The 8304-nt window shown below is 35.0% G+C and overlaps 1 long non-coding RNA gene across 1 annotated transcript; it reads right to left on the bottom strand.

Moving 5' to 3' along the window:
* Positions 1-2188: 2188 nt before the first annotated feature.
* LOC139749620 (uncharacterized) lies at positions 2189-8045 on the bottom strand. Its single transcript, XR_011713002.1, has 2 exons — positions 7749-8045; positions 2189-6429 (listed from the first exon to the last, which is right to left on the bottom strand). It is a non-coding gene; the product is annotated as an uncharacterized lncRNA (long non-coding RNA).
* Positions 8046-8304: the final 259 nt, after the last annotated feature.

The raw sequence follows: 8304 nt of genomic DNA, 5'->3' as shown, positions 1-8304 counted from the left end.
GCCCGTGTTGACTTTCTGCTTTTCAGCAGATGTGTATTTTGTATCATGCCTGACAACCATAAAGTTGCTTAAGCAAGATATGGTGTCACTTTGCTTACTATTTTTTTTTTCTTCATACATTACATCATTTATGATACTTTGGAAACTGTGCGATGTTACCAGTGTTATGAGTCTTATTGTCTGTAGTGCTATCAGTATTTTTCATATCTAGAATGAAATAAGAAAATTATGATGTATCCTTCCCAACAGGTATTATTTATTATAAGTTAAAAGCTGAATGCATATGACATGAATCACTGGCAGGAACTCGTTTTCATTCTAGAGAAACATGACATCTGAATACTCGAGTTTAAGTTTTCAGTATACATTCACTCTCATACAATATATAGGTACAGCATTAACTTGTTTATAGATGTCCTGTGACATTTCGTTCAACGTGATAATGCTCACAGTTTTCTCCTACCAGAGGTACTTCTAGTGCTCATTACCATATCTTTCTAATGGATTTCAAACAAGATCATTTTCTCATAAACACTTGCTTTTATAATTAATAGGGTTCAACACTAGATAATCTTTTGTTAATTAAAATTCAGTCAAATTAATAATGTATATCACATTTTCTCTATGTATGAGCCATAAATAATAATAGTAGCCATGACTGCCATGTTTCTGATGAGGAGATGATGGTTTAAAAGAATGACATGAAATATAAAATGCATTTTGAGTGCTTTAATGTTAAGCAGTGTTTAAAGGAGTGTCCAGAATAAACTTGGACTTTTAAGAAAGTTGTGATTTTTTCCTGCTTATGTGTTGAATGTGAAGTATAGAACAGTTCTGAACATTGTTTAATACATTACTGTAATGTCTGCTCTTTTATAGTGGTTGTAGGATTCAAGAGATGAGTTAACTCTTTTGGTGCAGCAGCAGGTACACAGCACAATCCTTGAACTCAGGCAAAATTACCTTTAAAAGTATAAAACACCTAAACAACATTGAAACTCCAAAAAAATATAAAACTATTGCCTATAACATTTGTTGGCAACACAATAACCTAAAACTAGTGGTGAAAGGGCAAACAAGTTTACATTCCGCCCACTAACAGACACATCAACATGTCTTATGGTCCACATTATACTTGTACATTGATCTGTACTGACTATCCTTGAAGATAGATTCATATTTCAAGGCCACTGTTTTGTGTCCACTCGGGGTGTACATAGGTGACAAAAATGTAGAGATATAATGCATAACTATTTCATGGGAAAAACATTAAATAAATCGTAAAATTTTAGTAAAAAGAATGAAATATGGTGACAATGGTTAGCATATCATGACATCACTCTTTTTCATTTGGGCGAATAAATTGTGGCCTTGGGAAACATACAGTCACCATCGTAAACAAACTAGTATACTCTTAAAGGCATAAGATTTAAATTATCAAAAGTCTTGATTTGATCAGAAATGTGAAGTGGATGAATGTCATGGGATGCATGGAGAGGGTTAGGAAGACACTTTTATGTTGTAGTTCATGAAATAATGCAGTTAATTTACCATAGTGTTAGTATAGGAAAAGTTCTCTTTAAAGTATCATCAGTTGCACATGGCAAGTGATAAGTTATCTAGTTTAAAAAAAGTGATGAAATCTAACTTCTTGGGCTAATAATCTTTCCTACAGTCATGTCATCTTTCAACATTTCTTATCATTTTTCATGAGATCATGTAATTGGCCTTTATATTAAGCAGCCAGAAGAGTTGTATGAGATGACTTTCCAATGCATGATATCAGTGACGATACGAGAGGAACATAAGATTCTGTTAAGTGACACACCTAGTCACAAATGTACTGGGGTCTACTGTACCATAGTAATCTTTGGGGCTTGGCTGTAGTTGTAGGCTCAGGTTTCAGGCACTGTACATGACAGCTACAGAGTGTATGAGTGCAAATGATGTCATTGTTCATTTGCTCCTGATATTACCTCACTAAAGCAGAGAAGGCAATTAGGTATAAGAAAAAATTTATCTGAATGACACAATACAACAAGGGGGACGTACCATTCAATAATCATGTGTAATGCATGACATAAGTGTAGCAACAGTGATTATCTAAGCTTACCTTAGTAACTTTGTAATGATCTAGTAGGAACAGTATGGATAATATCAAGGGTGACAATAAGTTAGACATATAATATTTTGTTGGATAACATTAAATGGCAGTGGTAGGGATATAACATCGACTTGTTGACAAGGGATGATGATAACATGAAGATAAAAATTCAGGTAACTGACACATCAATAAATGAGGAACATATTGATAATGTAAATGACAAAAGGGAAGGGAATATTACTATGCATTGAGCGACATGGTGATGACATTAAAAGAATACTGAAGGTGGATGACATTTTAATCATATAGTATGGTGAAGTGATATTTTAGGTGACAATCTTAGGGGAACATAATATAAGTTACATATGTAGAAATGATGTTATAGTTTAGTTGGATGCTAAGAACAGCAAAATTGTAAGGAAAAACTGAACTGGTTGTTGTAAGGAAGACAGCACACAGTACTAGGGAAAGTGCTTCATAACATGGAGGTGATAACAAAGTGGAGACCACATTTAATTCACTGATGAGGTAATGACATAGTAGACCTGATATTTACTCAAGCAACAAAGTGGAAATATTGCCAACAACAGGACTGACAACATGGAAATATGTTTAAATGAGTGACCTGGTGATTATAAAATGGGAAAAGAGTATGGCTGGGAGACCCAAACTGGAAAGATGGAATCATAAGTGTTCTTGGGTGACACGGGGTAATAACATGGTAATCCTGTAATTTTGTAATTAATTACTGTACAGTAATAATAAATGTAGTAAAATACACATAGTGAAATTGTGACCTGTCATACTCTTTTCAATGCAGTACAAGGTATAATTATCACTTCGATCATTATGTATGAATTTACTTTGTCAATGATGTCTTCTTGTGCTTAGGAAGTCAAATTATTTTCTACTTATTTACTTAAATATATATATATATATATATATATATATATATATATATATATATATATATATCTTGCTAACTAAAGCTACCTGTTTATATCTTAAAAGTGGTCTAAGACATGACCATACTGTGATTTCTTTATTAAATATATGTAATAAAACTTTCATAATAAAAGAAATGGCTTTCTCTAAACCATACAATGAAGAAATTAGTCCTTAAACATCCTTAACAAAGATCATTCCCACTCATTAAGCATGGTCGTTTTTGAATGTATGTATGTGAAAAATACCACCAAGACTATCTACAATAACGTCCAGAACAATAATCATGAACCAACTCCAAGGTTAGGATATACACTCAAAATACATAACTGCTGAAAGTTCTGTGAAGTTAATAATGAGGATCAATACATGGATTTCATTCAACGGGAGTGGAGAGAGAACAGAAGAGTTATGGTTTACTAGAAGGCATCAGAAAGTTAAAGAAACTAAGAATGTATTGTGAAGATATAGGCAGCACAACTAGCCAGCATTTAAAAGGCATAAGAGAGCAAGAAGTGAGTAAGAAACTGAAACAGAAAAAGAAAGAGGAGGAAGGCACAGCAAGTGATAAGCTGACTGAAAAAGAATGCACATAATCAGTCTGGGATTCAGAGAGGAAAGTTGCTAAAGCTTAGAAAATACACAAGGAACTTATGTCTGCCACCACAGCCATGTTTTCTGCAAACCCTGACTGACTCATTTCCCAGGAGAAATTTTATTACCTATAACAGAACATAATACTCTGGCTGTGTATTTTGATGGCACAGAGGCAGTTCCCTGTGATGTAATTTCTCCATCAAAAAATGGAAATTATTATGACTGTTTTAGTGCTTTTCTATTATGGCAAGACCTTGAAGTTTCTACATGACACTAAAATTTCTTAAAAAAACATACTTTCCTAAAAGAATTTGAAAAATATCACAAATGATCAAAAAGATAAAAATATGCCCAAATACATAAATAATCACAGCATCGTATGGAATGATTTCAAGAAACAGAAGTACTGTAAATTCTACAGCTTTATTATTAGAGAAGATTCAATCAGAAACATGCAGCTCTCTAGATATTGGCAAATTTTTTTAATGATGTCAAAAGTCAAGCCACACACATACGGGAAGAAACACTGTCTTGGCTTAGGTCAAGCCATGCAGCTTAAGGGTAAAGAATGATTTTCATCTTCCAGGTGTCAATACAGCACTAATCACTTTAGTCAGTTTCTCTGAAAACTTTAATATCCATTATTCAGAAATAACAAAGAAATAAGGTGGCTCCTCAATTGTTTCTAGAAATTTATACAACTTTACCACATAATGAATAATTATGAATAATGTAAAGAGACATGAGTAAATTTCAAATGGTTTGAAAAAATCAAAGAACAAATAAAATATTCACAGCATATATTAACAGCAACACAAAAACAAGAATAAAGCTGTGCTGCTACCATTACATAACTACTGATTTTTTCTCTGACTCATCAGGGAATAATTCACAGAAAACTTGTTTCATCCTTAATATCTAAAGGATCATTTTCTATTTTGACTGAGTCTGTGCACTGCTGCAGAGACAACTCTGAATTTTCTTTTAGATCACCTTCCACTTTCACAAATATAGAGTCTTGGTGGCACATGTCTGAACATTCTTGGTGGGTATTTTCCAGCTTAACAAATTTTGTACATTCTGAGAGAGATTTTGAATAATTTTCTGAGGTCTTTATACCAACTGAGTGTTTTGTGTCATTTTGAGTTGCATTAACCTCACCAACCAGTTGACATGTGGAGGCTTTCCCACAGCCTCCACATGACCTACTTGTCATCAAGTGTTCCCTTAATGCACACTTTGCAACAAATGTTTTACCACACTCATCACAACCAAAAGGTCGGTCATGACAATAATACAATCTTTTGTGATTTGATAAATCTGACTTCCGAGTGAATGCTTCACCACATTCCACACACTTGAATGGTTTATCACCACTGTGCAACCACAAGTACTCCTTAACACAGCCCCCACATGAGTTGCTTGTGATCAAATGTTCCCTCAAACCACACTTTGCCACAAAGGTTTTTCCACACTCATTACAACCAAAGGGCTGGTCATGAAAATAATAGAGCAGTTTATGATTAGATAAGTCTGACTTCCATGAGAAGGCTTCTCCACATTCTACACACTTAAATGGTCTGTCACCAGTATGCAGTCGGACATGCTGAATTAGAGTTGACTCTAAGAAGAAAGACTTTCTACACACGTTACAGTTAAAGGGTTTTGAGCTAGAATGCACTTTCATATGTTGATTTAATGTTGACTTCTGAGTAAAAGTTCTCCCACACTCAACACAATTAAATGGTTTTTCACCATGTACCTTCATATGTCGTGACAGGCTTGATTTGCGTGCACATATTTTACCGCAGACATTACACCTGTTCAAAACACAAACGCCTGCTTGGCAAGCATTCATGTGCTCAGTTAGGTATGACATGAAAGCAAATACTCTTCCACATTCAGAACAAGCATAATATGATTTGCTGTTATCCATTTCCCTTTTGTAACTGACAGTAAACTTTCAAAATAATTATGTTCAACCTACAACACTATTGCACAGTCTAACAACAGCTGAAGGATAAAAAGAACTATGGACTTACCAGCAGACAGTTACATTAAACAAATGAGAGTTCCAATAAGAAAAAGCAATAAAGTTAGCAAAGAGTACTGATGTATCTAAATCATAACTCTTGTCTTTTATATCAACACATTAAGTGCTTGTACCACCTAGCAAAGCTGGTTATAGCCAGTAATAAACTCTTCAATAGAGCTAAGAAAGTTATATTTGTTACATGTCCCTTAAAGGAGATTCAATTCAGGTGACAATATAATATAAAGCTGGCAATACTCATTCCTGTAAATAAAATAATGATCTATATTACCTTGAATATCCACAGATAAAAGAAATGAGTCAGATCAAAATATGTAAATTGTATTAAAAAATTACTAAAAACAACAAATCATACTGGCAAAGTAAGTAATGTTAATGATAAATCACATGACATGATGGAAAGAATCATTCTAGACAAACCAGTGTTGACGATAACCATCTTACACAACACAAGGGTAAACCCACGAGACTAATTCTGCTAAGCAACTTCATCTCTATAAATCATCTTAGTATTTTCTGTAAAAGTTAATCATAAAGGCTTAAGTTGCCAGTATTAAACAATATGAATTTATTTCAAACATTTCTCAAGCCTGTGTGGTTACCCAGTGATGTGTCTCTGCTTAGTCCTGCCTTTATCATTTCCTTGTCTTGTTTTGCAACTTCTTCCTTGACTCTTCATAATGCTTACTCAGCTCCAACCTCCATCTACATGACATTGGTTCCTTGTGATCTGAAGAAAGATATTACAGACAATATCACTAGTATCCCACATCAGACTGTGTTACTGGACTCTACCACACATATTTCTGTCTTCGTCACAAATTAACTGAAAGTTGACGAGAATTACCAAAAAGAATAATTTCATGAACTTGTCAAGATGAAAGGCCTAAAATGCACTTTTGTCACCAAGGCCTCACCAAATGGACAATAGTAATTATCTTAACAGCAATATTACAAAACTGCAATACAACAATGAAAGATTTAAGAGATTACAACATTTGCCACAAAAAGTCGTCATATAATAAATTCCTGCAAGATAATGTATACCCAAACCTACAATACTGTAGGCCAGCCTTGTGTGCTTGGTTATAATCTCTGAAGATATTATAGGTTAAACCACCTTGTTATGTTAGACATATAAGCTATCCTGGGTTAGGTTAGGTTAATCTCTCGTACTCAGGTTTGGTTAAACTTTCCTAGGTTAGGATTGTTCACACTATCCTTGGTTAGCAAGGCTAAGTTACATTAGGTAAGGTTTCTTTTGCTTGGTTAAGCTTTTCTATGTTTGGCTGGATAAGGTTGGTTTTCTGCTAGGTTAAGCTTCCTAGGTTAGGCTAGATTAAGTTGTTTTTTCTGCTAGGTTCAACTTTCCTAGGTTAGGCTAGATTAGATTGGGTTTCTACTAGATAAAGCCTTCTTATGTTAGGCTAGATTGGGTTGGTTTTCTGCTATGTAAAGCAAGATTAAGTAGGTTTTCTTATATAATCACAACATTTATACAACCCTGAGACGTAGTACGGTACAAAACAACAAACCACCAGCTTAATAAGCTTACTTAATAAGCTTACTTAATCAAATCTCCAACTTTCTTTGACAAATGACAAATTCCATGAGAATCTTAGATCTTGCCGATAGTTTGCAAGGGCTGACCTGATCTATAATAACTTTATGAAGAGGTTATTACTATAGTAGTTAGGATGACGTCATCAAGTGACAACTACTACGGTTAGCGTGACGTCATCAGCAGGTGACAACTCCAGTGGTCAGCATGACATCAGCGTCAAGAGACCGTTTCTGTGGTTTGCATGACGTCATCAGCAGGTGACAAGTACAGTGGTTAGCGTGACGTCATCAGCAGGTGAGTTCCCGTGGTTAGGGTGACGTCATCAGTAGGTGACAGGTGCAGTGTACAGGAGGAGAGGAGGGTTGGTCCTCCATGCCACCTCACAATCATCTCACACTCACATCCATGATGACCCACACCCAGGCATCGTGACACACCAACAGAATAGTAAGACAACTGTTGACAATAGAGTAATTACTAATTACCTGATAACACCTGTTCAGGGGTCGAGTTGACAAAACACTACACATTGTTCCTCTACGTCAAGTGTATATTGTGTCTACTTTCCCGGGCAAGAGCGGGAGATAATGTTCACCTCTCCCTAACTCTTCATATTTAACCACTTGTATCGTTTTTTACTAATAATTTGTGTTTATCCCACTGATACGCATGTCTTGCTTTATTTCCTTACATCTTTGTTATATTGAGTGACGCAAACAGCCAAGGAGATGTGAGATAACCTTTCCATCCCCAACACACAGGCAGTTGGTTGCTAACCTTTGCAACTCACGTATACAGATTCCGTCGAGTAACCTAACTTTATGTAACACGTTACCGGAGTAATGTTTCCTATTTATATATAATATAATTCATATGTGATCAATATGAAAGTCAGATAATGTCAAAGTTATTTTTTTCAAAAACTATCTTGATCGTAGTATTTCCTCTGTTTGTGGCAAACCCAAAATGTTTGGTCCCGACTCTGAATGTATCGTCCAGATCCTGGCCTTATGTCCGAATTTTGAAGTTAGCTCCAGGTCC

The sequence above is a fragment of the Panulirus ornatus genome, chromosome 7 (genome assembly GCF_036320965.1).
Source record: "Panulirus ornatus isolate Po-2019 chromosome 7, ASM3632096v1, whole genome shotgun sequence".
NCBI lineage: Eukaryota > Metazoa > Arthropoda > Malacostraca > Decapoda > Palinuridae > Panulirus > Panulirus ornatus.
This window is presented reverse-complemented; position numbering and strand designations above follow the sequence as displayed.